Raw genomic sequence first — 21366 nt, 5'->3', positions numbered from 1 at the left:
GCGGCTTGAGAAGGCGGCTCACCCACCACCACCTTCGCAAGGGGGCAATGAGGGGATGAGGCATGGGAAGTGCCGGCGATGCTCACGTCCCGTGAATGAATAAATAAAAGGATGATGTCGCTGGTGGGGAAGGCTCTTGAGGCAATACACCGGGACAAAATTAACGGCCGTGGAAAAGCTTTTGCTTACATGTCGAATGCCAGCAGGGGTTTGTTCCCGGCGCGCTGTATGCCCGGCCGACTTGGCCACACTTTCGAGAGAGAGCGCCTAAGAGATTGACGAGAATCGTCATTTCGAGGGCCGAGGGCCTTCAGCGCCACGGGTAGGCCGGAGAAGCCGGAGCTGTTTTTCCCCGGGGAAGAGGAGGCCGCGACGGGGGGGGGTGGGGGGTTTGGTCTAAGAGGCGTTCAAAACCACGAGGGGTCTGAACGGCGGGGAACCGTTCCCCCTTTGGCGTAAGGATGACGAACGAGAGGGGCGTGGAGCTAAGGCGACGGGCGACGGGGATGACAAGGAGGAACTAGGGCCCGGGACGCTGTCTGGAAGCTACTAATGTATATAATTTTGGAAAATATTTTTCTTTCAAAATAGAGGTTAAGTCCGCATGTGTGTCTCAATTGGATTAAAGCCAGCTCGACTGCGATGTGCACTGGCTTTGACGTGTGAGAGGGGTAGGCGTGCATTGGCACGCGCGCTGAGGAGCGCTCCAATCTCCCTGAGGCACAGGGACCTTAACGCGATCAAATAAGAGGTTTGTCAATTTATCGAAACACATCCCCTCTCGTGTGACCGTCTCGTCTGGGAGGGAGGGGGTGGTGGTGGTGGGGGGTGGGGGAGAGGGGGTCATGTTTTTATGTTTATGAGCCAATTCTTTAATTTATCGAATGGCGGGCGAGGCTTCCTAAAAAAAAACGCGGAGGCCGCTTGGTCTTCCCCGCCAGCCTGGCCAACCAACCAATCCTAAGGACGGGGCGGGGACTGGGGCCTGCGCCCTGCGCAACAATTGAGTCCTCCTGCACTTCCTCTTCTGTCCACTGTGGCGCTGTCGCTGCGAGAGGGAGGTGGGGTGGCCGATCCGATTGGCCAGCAGCTTTCTAAGGCGGGGCTTACTCCCGCGTGAGTAAGTCCGTGAGAGGGGGAGGGGGCAGGGCCGGAGGGCTGCCGGGCGATCCGATTGGCCTGTAGCTCTCTAAGGCTAGGCAGGGAGAGGAGAGGAGAGGAGGAGCGGGGGAGGAGGAGAGGTGTGGAGGAGGGGGAGGGGTGTGGAGGAGGGGGGAGGGAAGGGGAGGGGGGAGGAGGAAGAGGGGAGAGGGGGGAGGGGAGGAGTGGGGAGTGAGGGTGTTGAGGGGGAAGAGAGGGGAGGGGAAGGGGGAGGGGCGGAGAGGAGGAGGGGATGCAGGAGGTGAGGGGAAGAGGGGAGGGGGTGGGGAGAATCTGCAGGACTTTGAGCAGAAGAGCAGTGGTGGGAGGGGGGAGGCCGTTAAATCAGGGGAGCTCGTTCAAAAGGGGCCAGCAGAGGCAGGATGGGCCGGGCGGCCTCTTTCTCCGCGCTGCTTGCTTCACGGTCCGATGACTGAGCGCCGCTGCAGGGGTGCCTCGAGGCCACAGCTACCCAGCTCCCCCTCTCCGCCCATCCGGCTGAGAGATCCGGGGGCGATCTGCGGACCCCCTGGGTAGCTCAGTAAACAGAGCGTAAACAGATGAACAAAATCCCCGCCGGGAGGAAGAAAGGGAAGGAGCCAGTTTTAACCAAGAGCCCGAGCCAAACATCTGCTGCACTGTGCTCGCAGTCCCCTGCTGCTGTCCCTGCCCTGAGAGTGTTTGATGGGGACAGTGTAGAGGGAGCTTTACTCTGTATCTAACCCTGTGCTGTACCTGTCCTGGGAGTGTTTGATGGGGACAGTGTAGAGGGAGCTTTACTCTGTATCTGACCCCGTGCTGCACGTGTAGTATTTAATGGGACAGTCACATTGGCTGAAACACACACTGTTCCATCTTTCTCTGTGGTGGCTGATTGCCATTTACAGACTGAAATTGTATTTTAATGGAAAACAAAAACAGAATTACTTGGAAAAACTCAGCAGGTCTAGCAGCATCGGCGGAGAAGAAAAGAGTTGACGTTTCAAGTCCTCATGACCCTTCCACAGAACTAAGTGAATATAGGGAGAAGGGTGAAATATAAGCTGGTTTAAGGTGGGGGCAGGGGAGGTATTTCACCCCTCTCCTAATATTCACTTAGTTCTGTTGAAGGGTCATGAGGACTTGAAACGTCAACACTTCTTCTCCGCCGATGCTGCCAGATCTGCTGAGTTTTTCCAGGTAATTCTTTTTGTTTTGGATTTCCAGCATCTGCAGTTTTTTTGTTTTTATCTTTGTATTTTAATCGATTGGATGTTGGTACACAGCACCATCTGCTGTGTCTCCTTTAGTCCTTTCCTTCATTTCCAATTGGACGCTGCTGTTACCATAAAAGGGGATTAAATGTCTCACCCTCTCTTCCAGTTACAGTCAGACATCGGGCAGCCTGTTCCTATCCGAAGGGATTAACCCTCTCACCCACCTCTCTCCCAGTTACAGTCAGACACCGGGCAGCCTGTTCCTATTGGAGGGAATTAACCCTCTCACCCACCTCTCCCCCAGTTACAGTCAAATGCTGGACAGCCTGTTCCTATCAGAAGGCATTAACTCCCTCAATCACCTCTCCCCCATTACAGTCAGCCACCTGGCAGCCTGTTCCTATCGGAGTCTGTTAACCCTGTCACTCACCACTCCCCAGTTACAGTCAGACACCAGGCAGCCTGTTCCTATCTGAGGAAATTAACACTCTCACCCACCTCTCTCCCAGATACGGTCAGACACCGGGCAGCCTGTTCCTATCTGAGGGGATTAACCCTCTCACCCACCTCTCCCCCAGTTACAGTCAGACGCTGGACAGCCTGTTCCTATCGGAGGGGATTTACTCTCTCACCTACCTCTCCCCTAGTTACAGTCAGACACTGGGTAGCCTGTTCCCATCAGAAGGCATTAACCCCCTCAATCACCTCTCCCCCATTATAGTCAGCCACCTGGCAGCCTGTTCCTATCGGAGTCTGTTAACCCTGTCACTCACCTCTCCCCAGTTACAGTCAGACACCAGGCCACCTGTTCGTATCTGAGGGAATTAACCCTCTCACCCACCTCTCCCCCATTTACAGACAGACACAGCGCAGCCTGTTCCTTTCCGAGGGGATTAACCCTCTCACCCACCTCTCTCCCAGTTATTGTCAGAGACTGATCAGCCTGTTCCTATTGAAGAGGATTAACGCTCTCACCCACCTCTCTCCCAGTTACAGACACCGGGCAGCCTGTTCCATTCAGAACAGATTAACCCTCTCACCTGGAACTTCCAGTTGCAGTCAGACACCTGGCAGCCTGTTCCTATCAGAAGGGATTAACCCTCTCACCCACCTCTCCCCCAGTTACTGTCAGAGACTGATCAGCCTGTTCCTATTGAAGAGGATTAACCCTCTCACCCACCTCTCTCCCAGTTACAGACAGACACCGGGCAGCCTGTTCCATTCAGAACAGATTAACCCTCTCACCTGGAACTTCCAGTTACAGCCAGACAACAGGCAGACTGTTGCTATCCAAAGGCATTAACCCCCTCACTCACCTCTCTCCAGTTACAGTCAGACACAGCGCAGACTGTTCCTTTCCGAGGGGATTAACCCTCTCACCCACCTCTCCCTCAGTTAGTCAGACACCGGGCAGCCTGTTCCTATTTTAGGGGATTAACCCTCTCACCCACCTCTCTTCCAGTTACAGACAGACACCGGGCAGCCTGTTCCATTCAGAAGTGATTAACCCTCTCACCGAGAACTTCCAGTTGCAGTCAGATACCAGGCAGCCTGTTCCTATCAGAGGGGGTTGACCCTCTCACCCACCTTTCCCCCAGTTACAGCCAGACAACAGGCAGACTGTTCCTATCCAAAGGCATTAACCCCCTCACTCACCTCTCCCCAGTTAGTCAGACACCGGGCAGCCTGTTCCCATTGGAGGGGATTAACCCTCTCACCCACCTCTCTCCCAATTACAGTCAGACACTGGGCAGCCTGTTCATATTGGAGGGTATTAATCCTCTCACCACCCCTCTCCCAATCAGTCAGACACCGGGCAGCCTGTTTCTATCGGACGGGATTAACCCTCTCAATCACCTCTCCCCAGTTACAGTCAGACGCTGGGCAGCCTGTTCCTATCGGAAGGCATTGACCCCCTCAATCACCTCTCACCAGTCACAGTCAGACACCTGGCAACCTGTTCATATCGGAGTCTGTTAACCCTGTCACTCATCTCTCCCCAATTACAGTCAGACACCGGGCAGCCTGTTCCTATCTGAGGGAATTAACCCTCTCATCCACCACTCCCCCAGTTGTAGTCGAACAGTCAAACCTGGCTGCCTGTTCCTATCACTTCTAGCCACAAAGCGTTGTAGGAGCTTCTTCCGCCAATGGCAGCTGGTTCTGGGTCAATTGTTAAATTTAAATACTATCTTGACTTCTGTTAACCAAATCTATCCAGGGTGTGTGGCAAAGGCAGGCAGGCGAAGTCCGCTCACAGATCAGCCACGATCTCATTGGATGGCAGAACAGTTTCAAGGGGCTGAATGGCCTCCGTCCGTTCCTGTACTTCCCCCCACCCAGCCCATCCACATAATTTTGGAGGGGGAGGGTGCTTATCGGGGAGGGTGTTCCCCTGCCTTCCCCCACCGCCCCCCCCCCCCCCTAGCCGTCTCGTGGACAACCCCTCGGGCTTGAAAGGTAGCAGGCAGGTCTGTCTGCTTGTCATTGACTAGAATCAAAATTAAACTCAGGCCTGTCCCTATAATGGATGGCCCAGCCTCAATGTTCAGTCCTCGAACCTAATGGGGTATTAAACTGACACCAAGCCACCAAGCCCATGATGGTGAAGCATAAATCTAGACACAGATCCTTTTCTTGACAGTAGGTTTATTTACAGAATGGAGCATTACAAATCTCTGCCTGCTATCTGCCAACTCACCCAGCATTCCCTCTTTATATGTACTCAAGATACTTAATCAATCAATACCCTCCACTTGTTTGTCCTTAGCCTTAACGATACAATTAACAAAACATTAACATGAGCCTCAGCAGCACATTCCAAAGAGAAATCCAAGTGTTCATTTGTTCATTTATTCATTCATGGGATGTGGGCTTCACTGGCCGGGCTCAGCATTTATTGCCCATCCCTAATTGACCTTGAGAAGGTGGTGGTGAGCTGCCCTCTTGAACTGCTGCAGTCCATGTGGTGTAGGTACACCCACCGTGCTGTTAGGACAGGGATTCCAGGATTTTGACCCAGCGACGATGAAGGAACGGCCGATATATTTCCAAGTCGGAATGGTGAGTGCGGCTCGGAGACGAACTTCCAGCTGGTGGTGTTCCCCGTGCATCTGCTACCCTCGACCTTCTAGATGGTAGCGGTCGTGGGTTTGGAAGGTGCTGTCGAAGGAGCCTCGGTGAGTTGCTGCAGTGCATCTTGTAGATGGTACACACTGCTGCCACTGTGCGGCGGTGGTGGATGGAGTGAATGTTGGTGGATGGGGTGCCGATCGAGCAGGGGCTGCTTTGTCCTGGATGATGTCGAGCTTCTTGAGTGTTGTGGGAGCTGCACTCATCCAGGAAAGTGGCGAGTATTCCATCACACTCCTGACTCGTGCTTTGTAGATGGTGGACAGGCATCAGGAGGTGAGATTACTCGCTGCAGGATTCCCAGCCTCTGACCTGCTCTTGTAGCCACAGTATTTATATGGCTGGTTCAGTTCAGTTTTTTTTCAATGGTAACCCCCAGGATCTTGATGGTGGGGGATTCAGTGATGGTAATGCCATTGAACATCAAGGGGTGATGTTTAGATTCTGTCTTCTTGGAGACAGTCATTGCCTGGCACTTGTGTGGCGCGAATGTTACTTGCCACTTGTCAGCCCAAGCCTGGATAGTGTCTAGGCCTTTCTGCATTTGGACATGGACTGCTTCAGTGTCTGAGGAGTCGTGAATGGTGCTGAACATTGTGCAATTGTCAGCGAACATCCCCATGTCTGACCTTATGATGGAGGGAAGGTTAATGATAAAGCAGCTGAAGATGGTTGGGCCGAGGACACTACCCTGAGGAACTCCTGCGGTGATGTCCTGGAGCTGAGATGACTGACCTCCAACAACCAACCATCTTCCTTTGTGCAGGTATGAGTCCAAGCAGCAGAGAGTTTTCTCCCTGATTCCCATTGACTCCAGTTTTGCTAGGATTCCTTGATGCCACACTTGGTCAAATGCTGCCTTGATGTCAAGGGCAGTCACTCTCACCTCACCTCGGGAGTTTAGCTTCTTTGCCTATGTTTGAACCAAGGCTGTAATGAGGCCAGGAGCTGAGTGGCCTGGCAGAACCCAATCTGGGCATCGGTGAGCAGCTTATTGTTAAGCAAGTGCCACTTGATAGCACTGTTGTTGACCCTTTCCATTACTTTACTGATGATGGGGAGTAGACTGATGGGGCAGTAATTGGCCAGCTTGATTTGTTCTGCTTTTTGTGGACAGGACATAACTGGGCAATTTTCCACATAGCCAGGTAGATGACAGTGCTGTAGCTGTACTGGGACAGCTTGGCTAGGGGCACGGCAAGTTCTGGAGCACAAGACTTCAGTACTATTGTCGTAATATTGTCAAGAGTCCCCTTCAGCCGTTGATATCTTGATATCACGTGGAGTGAATCGAATTGGCTGAAGACTGGCACCTGTGATGCTGGGGACCTCCGAAGGAGGCTGAGATGGATCATCCACTTGGCACTTCTGGCTGAAGATTGTAGCAAATGCTTCAGCCTTATCTTTTGCACTGCTGTGCTGGGCTCCTCCATCATTGAGGATGGGGATATTTATGGAGCCTCCTCCTCCAGTAAGTTGTTTAATTATCCGCCAACATTCACGGTTGGATGTGGCAGGACAGCAGAGCTTAGATCTGATCCATTGGTTGTGGGATTGCTTAGCTCTGTCTATCACTTGCTGCTTATGCTCTTTGGCATGCAAGTAGTCCTGTTTTATAGCTTCACCAGGTTGACACCTCATTTTTAGGTATGCCTGGTGCTGCTCCTGGCATGCCCTCCTGCACTCTTCATTGAACGAAGGTTGATCCCCTGGCTTGATGGTAATGGTAGAGTGGGGGATATGCTGGGCCATGAGGTTACAGATTGCGTTCGAGTACAATTCTGCTGCTGCTGATGACCCACAATGCCTCATGGATGCCCAGTCTTGAGTTGCTAGATCTGTTCAAAATCTATTCCATTTAGCACGGTGGTAGTGCCACACAACACGATGGAGGGTATCCTCAATGCGAAGACAGGACTTCAACGACTGTGTGGTGGTCACTCCTACTGACACTGTCATGGACAGATGAATCTGCGGCAGGCAGGTTGGTGAGGATGAGGTCAAGTATGTTTTTCCCTCTTGTTAGTTCCCTCACCACCTGCCGCTGGCCCAGTCTAGCAGCTATGTCATTTAGGACTTGGCCAGCTTGGTCAGTAGTGGTGCTACCAAGCCACTCTTGGTGCTGGACATTGAAGTCCCCCATCCAGAGTATATTCTACGCCCTTGCCACCCTCAGTGCTTCCTCCAAGTGATGTTCAACATGGAGGAGCACTGATTCACTAGCTGAGGGAGGGCGGTATGTGCTAACCAGCAGGAGTTTTCCTCGCCCGTGTTTGACCTTTTGCAATGAAACTTCATGGGATCCAGAGTCGATGTTGAGGACTCCCAGGGCAACTCCATCCTGATTGTATACCACTGTGCCTCCACCTCTGCTGGGCCTGTCCTGCTGGTGGAACAGGACATACCCAGGGATGGCAATGGTGGCATCTGGGACATTATCTGTAAGATGCGATTCTGTGAGGATGACTATGTCAGGCTGTTGCTTGACTAGTCTGTGAGACAGCTCTCCCAATTTTGGCACTAGGCCCCCAGTTGTCAGTAAGGAGGACTTTACAGGATCGACGGGGCTGAGTTTGCTGTTGTCGTTTCGGTGCCTCGGTCAATGCAGGCTGATCCTATGAAGGTAGAATTTAAATGCAACAAATAAACCTGGAATGATGAAGCCAGTTTCAGTCACAGGGACCGTGACAACCGTCATTGAGTGTCGTAAAAACCCCATCCAGTTCACTCACTTTCCCCCCTTCAGGGAAGGGAAATCTGCTGCCCTTACCCGGTCTGGCCTACACGTGACACCAGACCCCACTCAACAGCAATGTGATTGACTCTTAACTTCACCCCCCCCCTACCACTTGAAATGGCCAAGCGAGCCCCACACCTTTCAAGGGGGAAGTTAGGGATGGGGGGGTGGGGGAGGCAACAAATGCTGGGGCCTTGCCAGCGATGCCCCCATGTCCTGTGAGGGAATAAATAAGAAAAAAATATCGTGAGGTGGCGTGTTTTGCTGGGAAGATGCCGGAAGGCGCCTACAGTTTGGATAAGGGGAGTTTTTTGGGGGCGATGAAGCAAAGCAATCTTGGGAATATGGGTATACAAATCAGTAAATAGTAGCGAGGCAGGTTAATAAGGTCGCAGCGAAATGTCGGAGCTCATTTCTAGAGGGACAGAAGAGCAGGGAAGGGCTGTTGAATTTGTACAGCTCCAAGGTTAGGCCGCATTTGGAGCACTGCGAATAGTTCACCTGTACAATGGAAAGGTTATACAGGTAAGAGGTAAGACAGCGTCCAGGACAAAGCAGCCCCGCTCGATCGGCACCCCATCCACCAACATTCACTCTCTCCATCACCGACGCACAGTGGCAGCAGTGTGTGTACCATCTACAAGATGCACTGCAGCAACTCACCGAGGCTCCTTCGACAGCACCTTCCAAACCCATCACCCCTACCATCTAGAAGGACGAGGGCAGCAGACGCACGGGGAACACCACCACCTGGAAGTTCCCCTCCGGGCCACTCGCCATCTTGACTTGGAAATATATCGGCCATTCCTCCACTGAATCACAGAGTGCAGAAGAGGCCCTTCGGCCCATCAAGTCTGCACCAACACGAGAAACACCTGACCCTAGCTATCTAATCCCATTTACCAGCACTTGGCCCATAGCCTTGAATGTTATGACGTACCAAGTGCTCATCCAGGTACTTTTTAAAGGATGTGAGGCAACCTGCCTCCACCACCCTCCCAGGCAGCGCATTCCGGACTGTCACCACCCTCTGGATAAAAAAGTTTTCCCTCACATCCCCCCTAAACCTCACAGAATCAGTTGCTGGGTCAAAATCCTGGAACTCCCTCCCTAACTGCACGGTGGGTGTACCTACACCACAAGGACTGCAGCGGCTCAAGGAGGCGGCTCACCGCCACCTTCTGAAGGGGGCAATTAGGGACGAGCAGCAAACGCCGGGCCTGGCCAGCGATGTTCTAATCCCAAGAACAAATGCTTAAAAATGTGGTAGCGAATTCCCCACCCTCTCAGCCCTTTGGGGAGAAAGAGATTCTCCTGAATTCATTATTGGATTTATTAGTGACAATCTTACGGTGACTGCAATTGGTTTTGGTTTCCCCGTCAAGTGGAGACTCCTTTTCTATGTCTAAACGATTAAAACCCTTTGATTATCCTGAAGACCTCTATCAAGTCACCCCTCAGCTTCCTTTTGTCATAGAGCCCCAGACTATTTGGTTTTTTCTTAAAGTTTCGGATGTCGGAGATTAATCACACCGAGGCATCATTTCGTACATAGAAACCCCATTTCCTACTTGTGCACAAGAGAGAGCAATACAACGAGAGCTATTGTACGGTCTCAAAGCAGAATACACAAACACTTGCTTAAAAGCATTTTACAACCAATCAGTAAATTTTGCACATTTCAATCCACTTATTTGCATACGTGAACTGACCAATCCATGTTTTATTAAATTTCCAATCCCTTCACAACAGACTTTGTGGTTACGAAAATGCTTATCACAAATTTAATTACATTCGGCCTGAGAAAGAACAACATGGAATGTCTCAGGGCTCATCCTACAACAGTAGTCAGACAAGATGGTATTGTTCTTCAAGGTTGCAGTATTTTTCTCTTAGGCCTTAAGCATTTAATTCAATTTCTCCTTTAACCCTTTTAGTACTAAGTGGCTTCCCTATTTGTCTAGGTCACCACATGGACCTGTTGTCGTGATTTGGCTTTTTATTCTCCGCTACCTCCATTTCATTTTTCTGTGCTCCGTGCTGACCAAGTGTGGTCTGACCAAGTTTGGACATCGCTTGTGTGTAATCCTCTTTCTCTAGAGATAAACCCCAGGGGTTGGTTTGCTATTATTAGTAGCTGAGAAAAAAGAGAGACATCGAACCTTTTCACTTTGCACTCATCAGGACACTTCGTGAGAATGCCAATGGAAGGGGTGAGCAAGAAGTTGTACTGTACGTGACTGGCTGATCATATCGAACAGCGCATCCTGGCCACTGTTTGCCATGGTCAAGGTACATGGCCGCACACGACCGGCTCATGCTTGCAGAACTCGAAACACAGTGCCCAACATTAGATGCGATTCTGCGATTGGACAATGCTTGCTAAGTAACCCCTAGCGTGCTAAAAATTACGCTGACAGCCAATTTAAGGTTGGCCGTTGGGCTCACAGTGTGGTACATTTGCCAGTGCTGGAAGCTGCATATTTTAGTACATCGGGCCCTGTTCTTTGCAGACAGAAAGAACAATGTACGCACATTGCGCCTGTTTTGGCCTAAGCAAAATAAGTGACAGCCATTCGCTGACTCATTCCTCAGGGCAACACCTTGACCGATCAGGGGTTAAGCTGCCTGGTTTAAATTCCAAACAATGCTTGGCAGTTAACTGTCAGTCACCATCACTGGTGCATTCTCTGTGGCAATGCCTCTACCAAGCAGAGTCCACTTCCCAACCAATCAGCACTCTCTTCACATGCAGTATAAATTGTTGTTTTATAAAGTGTCCTGATGAGTGCAAGACGAAAAGCTTTGACATGTCTCTTTTTTCAGCAACTCTCAAGTTCTGTGCTACCGAAGGACTATTATTAATGGTCTTTTTTTGTTAAGCTGTATCTCTCTTTTTACTGATTTGAATGGCTGAGCTAGGCTGACCCTCAAAGGTCGCGCTGGGGAGAGCACTGGGGAGAATGCTGCACCCTTATTGATGCAACCTTCGCACAGTCCTGCCATGCCTTGGTGGCTCAGATCGGAGCCTCGGAACCCCATTAGGGCTGAGTTTGCAGTGGATTCGGAAGGGGAAGGGAACGTTGGCATTTATTGTGAAGGGAATTTGAGTATGAAAGTAAGGAAGTGTTGCTACAACTGTACAGGGCCACAGACCATAGCCAGAGTGTTTTTTTAAAAATCCTTTCATGGGGGGTGAGCGTCGCTGGCTAGGCCAAGCATTTATTGCCCTCCCTCATTGCCCCTTGAGAAAGTACTAGGGCACAGCAGCTGGTAAATGCTGAGCTGCTCAAATCCCAGGGGGAAACTTGAGACAGCCGCCACAACTGTTCTGCAATTTGTATTTTTATTTCACGATGCGTACCTTGAATTCAGTCGTAACAACTCCACCAAGTCCCAGAGGTTTTTTTTTACAAAACTAAATCAAACATTTATTAATAAGATAAATGATTTTAAGCACATACATGGGTCTACAAATTACTGCTATAATAACTCCTAGCTCCCCAATTAATCTAACTCCCAGTAACACTTCAGTTAAGACATCAGTAAAACAACATAGATTTCAACAGACCCAAGCAAAGCACACAATACCCTGTACAGTGATATTTAAAATTAATTCTCTTAGCTTTTGTTCCTATAAGCAGCAGCTTGGTACATAGAGGCTGGAGGTTTTTCACACTTGTTAGATCTCAAAGTTTCTTCTTCCTTACACATAGCCTCATCTCCTTTATACATGTTTCTCCCTTTCTAAGGTAAATCCCGTTGTTTCAATATGTCTTTTGCAACTTTACGTTTTCCATAATATAAATTTTTCATAGCATTCATATTATCAGTAATCTTTGGGAAAAATAAACACACTGTTTGGCTTAGCCTCTGTTGGCTAGGTGTAACACCTTACCATCTCTTTAAAATTTACGACTCAGGTTTGTCTAAAAACACAAATATTCTTCATACATCCCATTCTAAAACTTCAGCCAGGTTTACATATTTAGCATTCCAAACCTAGTTTCCCTTCTGATACATCAAAGCACCCAGACTAGCTGTCTCTAATTCAATTAAAACCCACAAACTCACACCAACACACAGGGAAACTAATCCAAATCCCACTATTAACCAACTTTATGATAACTTACAATAACGTTATGAAAATTATATTATTTTCACGACACCCCCCTCCTTACTGGAAAATTAACCGTCATAATTTAAAACGGTGGCTTCATTTCCTTAACCCATTTTTTAAATGTCCAATTTTCCCTTTTAGCTTCAAACTCTTGACAATGCATCTGCAATCAGATTTTCCCAACCAGCCGCATGTATAATCTATTGATTAAATGGTTGCAATAATAAAGTCCGTCTGAAAAGGCTTGCACTTTTGTCTCAAAATTTGTCCAGAAGCTTTAAAGGATTGTAGTCAGCATAAACAATTGTTTCTGATGAATTATTTGCCACGTACATCTCAAAATGCTGCAATGCTAACACCAGACACAAAGGGCAGAATTTTATGTCTGTCCGGCGGGCGGATCCGATCCCCGCCGGACAAGCGGGGCCTCGCTGCCATTTTACGTGGGCGGGCCAATTAAGGCCCACCCAGTGTGACGTCCGGTGGGAAGCGCTCTGCGCTCCCTATGCGGGCGGGTGGGATTCCCCAAAAGCGAGAATGCACTCTTTTGTGCATGCGCTCGAAAGAGCGCACATCTCCCTGAGGCTAAGTGCTGCCTCAGGGAGATCGCTGATACTTTTAAAACTATTAAAAGTAGAAAGAAAAAAATTCCCTAACATGAGAGGGGACATGTTCATAATGTACATAATAAGTTTATTAAGCTTTTAAAAACCCTACATGAAACCTCATCCCGCCGGTGGATGAGGTTTCATGTTTTCTCTATTTGCCACCGGGGCTCCTGGCCTGCCCGCCAACCTTAAGGCCATTGACAGGTCGGCGGGCCCGCAGCTGATTTTGCTGCGCCCCCGCCTTCCTGAAAATTTAAATGGGCCGAGATATTGTCGGGAGTTCCACCCGGCGCCATCCCACGTCATTTTACGCGTCGACGAGCAGGGCCCGCTCCCTGCTCGGCGACGGCAAAATTCTGCCCGAAGTCTCCTTTTCGATCGTTGCATATTGTTGTACCTATAGCTGTACATACAGTTTCCATGAAAAACACTCCATTGGTTTCTCAACTCCAGTGTCAGCTTCTTGCAACAATACGGCCCCAATGCCTACATCATTTGCACCAATGGCCAACTTAAATTGCTTGACATGATTGGGTACTGCCGAAATAGGTGTCATAGTCAATACAGTTTTCAAACTATCAAATGCCTTCTGACACTCCTGTGTCCATTGAAAACTCTTTTTAATAGTTCAGTCAATGGAGCAACCACAGTGCTAAAATTTGGTACAGAATTCCGGTAAAACCCACTTGTGCCCAGAAACATCAAAACGTTGCCTTTTGTTCTAAGCACAGGGAAATCCACGATAGCCTTGGCTTCACATCCCTCGGAGCCACCTTACCATGTCCAATGGTATGGCCTAGGTATGTAACTTGCGCTTTTGCAAATTCACTTTTAGCCAAATTCATCACCAAATTAGCTTCTTGTAATCAATTAAATAATTCGTCCAGATGTTGTAAATGCTCCTCCCACGTTTGACTGAAAACTATCAAGTCGCCAATATAAACAGCACAATTGCTCAGTCCTGCAATTGCTTTGTCAGTCTTTGAAATGTTGCTGATGCGTTTTTCATACCAAACGGTATGACATTAAACTGATATAGTCCATCTTGCATCACAAAAGCTGATATTTCCTTTGCCCACTCCGATAACGGTACTTGCCAATATTCTCTTAACAAGGCAGTCTTTGTGATAAATTTTGATTGCCCCACTTTCTCAATGCAATCTTCTAACCATGATATGGGATTTGAATCCGCTTTTGTCACCGCATTCACCTTTTGATAGTCCACACATGGGCCAGGATTTTCCCCTCGGCGATTTGGGGGCGGGGCCAGGTCGCCGAGGGGAAAATGACGCGGGATGATGTCGAGAGGAATCCCCGATGTCATCCCGGTCCCTTTAAATTTTTAGGAAGGCGGGTGGACAGCGAAATCAGCTGTCCGCCTGCCGACCTGTCAATGGCCAATTGAGGCCATTGACAGGCTAGTTAAGATAATTAAAGACCTGCCCGTCCAAGCTTAAGGCTGGCGGTCAGGCCAGGAGTCCCAGCGGGCTCCAGTTTATTCATGAAACTTCATCCACTGGCGGGATGAAGTTTCATGTCCGTTTTTAAAAAATGTAATAAATTTTAAGTGTTTATTATTAACATGTCCCATCTCGAGGGTGCCATGTTAATAATTTTAATATTTCTCTATTTTTAGACTTTACTCAGGACTCAGGAGACAGGACTGTCTCAGGGAGCAGTGCGCTCTTTCGTGCGCATGCCTTAATTGGCCAGCCCACTCAGAATGGCGGCTGGCCCCACCCTCCCATCCGAGGGCAAAATTCTGCCCATAGCCTTTGTGTTCCATCTGGTTTGGGGACCAGCACATGGCGATATTTCGGTGGGGGGGCGCGCTCAGTTCGTCCGCCATTAATTAAAGCCCCTTAACTTGCCAATTGCGTACGATTTTGAGGGGCCCGTGTGAACTTCGGGTCAGCGCACGAGCCCAACGGGCAGGCAGGTAGGAGATTATTTAAGAAAACATTTGCAATGTCGGGATATGTGGACTCAGAGGGGTTGTTCAAGTTTTTCACAAAGTTATAATTGATGAAAGTGCTTAAAACTTGCCTGTGTGATTGTTAGTAGTTCTCATCGATGTCCAAGAGGCTTTTGTGTGAAGTGAAAGCTTTCTGCAGACAGCACTCTTTTTCAGCCTTGCAGCTTTCCGGAGGCCTCCAGTTAGCCTGGGGCTATGGGCTCAGACCTCTCCAGTGGAGGCAGCTCCCCTGAGGAGGAAGGGAGGGATAGAATCAGCAGGAGGCCAGGACTGGACAATCAGCCTCCAAGGGAGCCACCTTTGGAGGGCCAGGCGCAGGCACAAGGGGCACTGGGCCAAGAGGTAACGCAAGGCGGAAGGGGCCGCAGAAGACACCACTATCCTGCTGCCAGGGTATACAGGCGGTGAAGCAGCTACCTCAATATGTCTGAGGTGCAGTGCTGAAGGAGGCTCCGCCTCTCAAGGGAGACAGTCAACTATATCTGTCAGATGATTGGCCCTGAGATCTCCCCTAACTATGTGGGTGGACACTCCATGCCAACGACCCTGAAGCTCACAGTTACCCTCCACTTCTATGCCTCTGGCTCCTTCCAGGGCTCAGTGGGTGATCTTTGCAGTGTCTCCCAATCAGCTGTCCACACTTGTGTCAAGCAGGTTACAGACGCTCTGTTCAGATGGGTATCCACCTTCACCCACTTCCGCTGTGACTAGGCAAGACAGACACAGCGAGCCAGAGGCTTCGTGGCCATTGCTGGCTTCCCCCGCGTCCAGGGTGCTATAGACTGTACACATGTGGCCATCAAGGCACCAGCAGGTGAGCCCGGTGCCTTCGTCAACAGGAAGGGCTTCCATTCTATTAACATGCAGAGAGTGTGTGATCACAGGATGCTGATTCTACAAGTTTGTGCAAGGTACCCAGGCAGCTCCCACGACGCCTACATCCTCAGACAGTCCCAGGTGCCGGGGCTCTTCAGTGCTCCGGCTCGGCTGGATGGTTGTCTGCTGGGTGACAAGGGCTATCCCCTCAGAAGGTGGCTCATGACTCCTCTCCGCCGTCCAAGAACAGAAGCTGAGCATTGGTACAATAGGAGCCATGGCTCCATAAGGGCTGTGGTGGAGAGAACTATTGGTCTTCTCAAGATGCGCTTCCGATGCCTGGACCACTCAGGGGGCACACTCCAGTGCCCCCCAGATTGCGTCTCTCTGATCATGGTAGCATGCTGCGCTCTGCACAATCTTGTGCTGGAAAGGGGGGATGCAGTTGATGATGAAGACCTTGACGCCCTGGATGAGGCTGCACATGATGAATCCAGCAATGCCTCGGAGGATGAGGAAGCACAGGGCGATGATGAGGGGCAGCACACCAACCCACTACTACACCAAGGAGGCAGGGACACCCGGGACAATTTAATCCAAAGAACCTTCAGCTAGCTCCAAACGCATGGATCAGCAGGACCAGCATTGGCTGGCGCTTCCACACGTGACACATCTTCCACCTGTTCAGCTGCAAATAAGGGTTTAGTACAGAAACATCAATGTCCACTCAAACACTCATGATAATTATGTGAAAAAGAAAAATGCACCACAAACGAAAGACCCTCAGCCATGGTAACAAAGGTGGACTTTATTCTGTCCAAAACAGAAACATACACCACTTGTTAGCGATCATAAAAATATGGGTCCCTATTCTAAGGCCAACACAAAATCACCAGTGACATACCCGGGGAGTGCCTAAGGTGCCTTATGCTTAGGTTTTCGGGTGCTACGTCTTGGTGTCGCCCCATTGCTCAGAGTGGCTTGTGAGACAGCCTACTGATTCTGCTGTCCTGTTGGCCTCGATGACCTTGGTGGGCATCCTCTGGCCCATGGAGCCTGTGCTGGCCCCGCCTGGGAGGGAGTGGCCAGTTCCAGAACTGGCACCTCCCCAGCTGTCGCAGCCTCAACAGAAGCAACGTTGAGTGGCAGAGGGGCGGAGGAGCTGCTGCTCCCGTCCAGAACGTCCTGAAAGGAGCTTGCAGCGACGACAGGCAGCTGCTGCACCGACATGAGGTCCAAATCTACCTCCCTGCTCACCGCAGATGCATGGGCACCGAGTGCCAGCGCTTGGCGTCCACAACATCTCCGACAATGGAAAACACCACCTGTGGCCAGTACCGCTGTGAAGGCTTGCTGGTCAGAGCGTAACCCAATCATATTTTGATCCATTTGGTGGAAGCCCCTCTCTATGAGAGTCACCAATCTCTCATTGAAGGAATCCTGATGCTCTGCCCTGAGGGCGGGTTCTTCGTGTGCACGCTGCCTAGACTCCTCCGTCTCAGAGAGCAACTGAACTATTCCCTCATGCGGCCCTGCCAGATGCAAACGCACTTCCTGCCGCCTTTCCTGCAGCTGCTGCTATGGGGACAACTCCAGAGGCACGTCATCAGTGCCGGACTCAGCATGTGCCTCGTCCTCTGCAGCCCTCCGGCTGCTGGCGCCATCGGCACTCTCTGTCCCTACCATCTTCTCCAGCAATCGTGATGTGCCCTCACCACTGTGACCCGGGATGCTAGCCGGCGGTAAAGTCCCCACCGAGGTGTGTGTGTCTGCGCTGGCGCCTGGCTGGCTGAAATGATGTGCTGCAAGTTGTACTTGTTGGGCCTCAGGTGTGGAGAGGGGACTGCAGGGTTGAGGTGCAGGTCGCTCTGGTGGTGATGTTGAAATTAACAACACGGACAGTGCATCAGTTAGCGTTCATTCAGTTCAACCTTTCATCCCTTTCATCCCCAGCCTCATAAGTCACTCACCCTTCAAGACCCTAAGGAGAAGAACATTGGTGAGGTGAAAAAGAGCCAAGAGGAGGCCCAACCCTTAAATGCACATTCAGACAGGCTGGTCAGATGGCCTCAGGAATGCCACATGGCATGTTATGAACCATAGGAGTGGGGAGGGTGATAGTGGTCACAAATGGGATAAGGTGACTTTGCAAGGTGGTGGAGATGCGATTCCTCAAGGGGACGAGGGTCCCTTCTGTATGACCCGTACGTTAGAGTGTCTCAGTCTGTGAATGAGCAGTGTTTCAGCATTAACGATTGCAGCAACCATCAGTGGTTTGGATGGTGGGCAGACAGAGTGGATGGGACTGCGGACCTGAAATACCTGCCCGCTGGACCCCAGCCTCGTCGCCCCCGGCCTCCTGACTCCTGCCCAGCTCCATGGCCTGCTCTTCAAAAGGCGTGAGGCACTGCAGGAGGGCGCACCCACCTCCAGTTCTCTGGCGCTCCCGGGCATTGTGGTGAGTTTTTGCTTGCAAAACAGAGAGGAGGATTTATTGGGGCTGCTCGCTCATGTAGACTGCATGCGCACGCCGCACCCCAACCACAGTGGCCCATCTGAGGCCTCCAGCGGCTCCTGTTCACACTACTGGTGATCAGGCCCCAGAAGAGAGCACGGCTGGTCCCAACCCCCTCCCCCAACGGCCACCTTGGACATTCAGCGTCCATCATGTTGAATAGCACATGAGTTTTAGCGCCCATGGCAAGGAGGTGCAACTAGGTGCGGCTCCCCTTGCACCATTTCATTACCATCAATATGACAAGTGTTGGAGTTCTGAGTACGTGTCATGCGGCCTCCCCTGCAGGTTGTCTACAGACTACTCAAATGCCACTGGGTTGGTATTAAGCCACAGAAGTTTATAGCGCATCGAAATACAGATAGCCACATCGCCATTAATGGCACAATGTACATCAAAATCCATCTGTTGCGTTAGGTGATTTCAGTTGTGATTCAATTGGCTTTTGTGCCCCTGGGTTAGACAGCAGTGATGCAATCAGGGTCCTCAGTCCTCTGGCTCACCACTCACTGGAAGCGGATGTGTACAGATTCAAAGTAAGGACAAGATTGAACCCAGCTGTGTGAAGCCCAGCCATTTGGGAGAGTTAATGAAGAGAACCCAATTGGTATGTTAGAACTGATGGGTTATAACTATCAGGAAATAGTGAAGAGCCTTGGCTTTTCTATAGAAGTTTAACTGGTCTTTAGAATTATTAAACAGCTTTATAGGGCTTGTGGGGAGTCCAAAATAAGGGGCACTGAATTTAAGGTAGTCACAAATAAATCCAATAAAGAATTCAGAAGAAATGTCCTTACCCAGATGTGGTTAGAATGTGGAACCCACAAGGAATGGTTGATGTAAATAGCAAAGATCCCTTTAAGGGGAAACTAGATAAAAACTGAAGACTCCAGCACTGCCAGTCAGTCTGCCTCCCTACCAGTGTGGTATGGTTTATATTGGGGCCAGGAAGGGTTTGTACACATCTTCATGATAAGTTTTAGTTAACTGGTATACTAGGCTAGGGGATAGATCAATAGAGAAGCAATGGTTGACATTTAAAGGTATATTTCAGAATACTCAGAATAAGTGTATTCCTACTATAAAGAAAAATTCTAAAGGGATGACCCACCGTCAATGATGAACTAAAGAAGTTAAGGAAAGCATCAAACTTAAGGAAAAGCATATAATTGCGCAAAGATATGGGGCAGGTCAAGTGATTGGTCAGAATATAAAGGCTGAAGGCACTGGATACTGCAAAAACTACGGGCCCTGATAATATTCCTGAAACAATATTGAATATTTGTGCTCCAGAACCTGTCACGCCCCTAGTCAAGCTGCTCCAGTACGGCTACAACACTGGCATCTACCCAGCAATGTGGAAAATTGCCCAGGTATGTCCTTTACACAAAATAAAAGCAGGAAAAGTCCAAGCCGGTCAATTACCGCCCCATCAGTCTACTCTCCATCATCAGTAAAGTAATGGAAGGGGCCATCAACAGTGCTATCAAGTGGCAGTTGCTTAACAATAAGCTGCTCACTGATACCAAGGTCAGTCAGCTTCTGGCCTCATAAAAGACTTGGCTCAAACATGGACAAAAGAGCTGAACTCCTGAGCTGAAGTGAGAGTGACTGCCCTTGAGATCAAGGCAGCATTTGACCGAATGTGGCATCAAGGAGCCCTAGCAATACTGGAGTCAATGGGAATCGGGGGAAAACTCTCCGCTGGTTGGACTCATACCTGCGCAAAGGAAGATGGTTCTGGTTGTTGGAGGTCAGTCATCTCAGCTCCAGGACATCACTGCAGGAGTTCCTCAGGGTAGTGTCCTAGGCCCAACCATCTTCAGTTGCTTCATCAATGACCTTCCTTCCATCATAAGGTCAGGAGTGGGAATGTTCGCTGATGATTGCATAATGTTCAGCACCATTCGTAACTCCTCACATACTGAAGCAGTCCATGTTCAAATGCAGCAAGGCCTGGGCAATATCCAGGCTTGGGCTGGCAAGTGGCAAGTAACATTCGCCCACACAAGTGCCAGGCAATAACCATCTCCAACAAGAAAGAATCTAACCATCGCCCCATGACATTCAATGGCATTACCATCACTGAATCCCCAAGTATCAACATCCTGGGGGGGTTACCATTGACCAGAAACTGAACTGGACTAGCCATATAAATACTGTGGCTACAAGAGCGGGTCAGAGGCTAGAGATCCTGCAGTGAATAACTCACCTCCTGACAAACCCAAAGCCTGCCCACCATCTACAAGGTACAAGTCAGGAGTGTGATGGAATACTCTCCACTTGCCTGGATGAGTGTAGCTCCAACAACACTCAAGAAGCTTGACACCCTCCACTACCGATGAACAGCACCGCAGGAATTTACCAAGGCTCCTTAGGCAGCACCTTCCAAACCCACGACCACTATCATCTAGAAGGACAAGAGCAGCAGATACATGGGAACACCAACACCTGGAAGTTCTCCTTCAAGCCACTCACCATCCTGACTTAGAAATATATTGCCGTTCCTTCACTGGCAATTCCTGGAACTCCCTCCCTAACATAACTGTGGGTGTACCCACACCACAGGAACTGCAGCAGTTCATGAAGGCAGCTCACCACCACCATCTCAAGGGCAATTAGGGATGGGCAATTAATGCCTGCCTAGCCAGTGACACTCATATCCTATAAATGAATTAAAAAAGGCAGAGAATAACCAAAAGGTTAATCAGGAGTAAGAAATTAGAGTATGAGAGGAAGCTAGCTAGAAATGTAAAAAAGCATAGCAAGAATTTCTACAGGTATTTAAAGAGAAAAAGAGTAAGTAAAATTTCCTAGATTCTGGAAAGGTTCCATCAGACTGGAAAGTAGCAAATATAATCCTTCCATTCAAGAAGGGAGAGTGGCAGAAAACAGGAAACTATAGGCCAGTTAACTTGATGTCTGTCATGGTGTTAGAATCAATCATTAAGGAGGTTATAGCTGGGCACTTAGAGAAACTCAAGGTAATCAGGAAGAGTCAGCATGATTTTGTGAAAGGGAAATCATGTTTAGCCAATTTATTGGAGTGCTTTGAAAGAGTAACATGCACTGTGGATAAAGGGGAGCCTGTAGACATGCTGTACCTGGATTTCCAGAAGGGATTTGA

The 21366-nt window shown here is 49.7% G+C and overlaps 1 long non-coding RNA gene across 1 annotated transcript in view; it reads left to right on the top strand.

Annotated features, from left to right (window-relative positions):
- The window catches only part of LOC121285284, a 71253-nt gene that overhangs the window by 33598 nt on the left and 16289 nt on the right, over nucleotides 1–21366 (top strand). The window lies entirely within an intron of this gene.

This window comes from Carcharodon carcharias, chromosome 12 (genome assembly GCF_017639515.1).
Source record: "Carcharodon carcharias isolate sCarCar2 chromosome 12, sCarCar2.pri, whole genome shotgun sequence".
Lineage (NCBI taxonomy): Eukaryota > Metazoa > Chordata > Chondrichthyes > Lamniformes > Lamnidae > Carcharodon > Carcharodon carcharias.
Note: the sequence above shows the minus strand (reverse complement) of the source record. Positions and strands in the feature narration are given on the sequence as shown.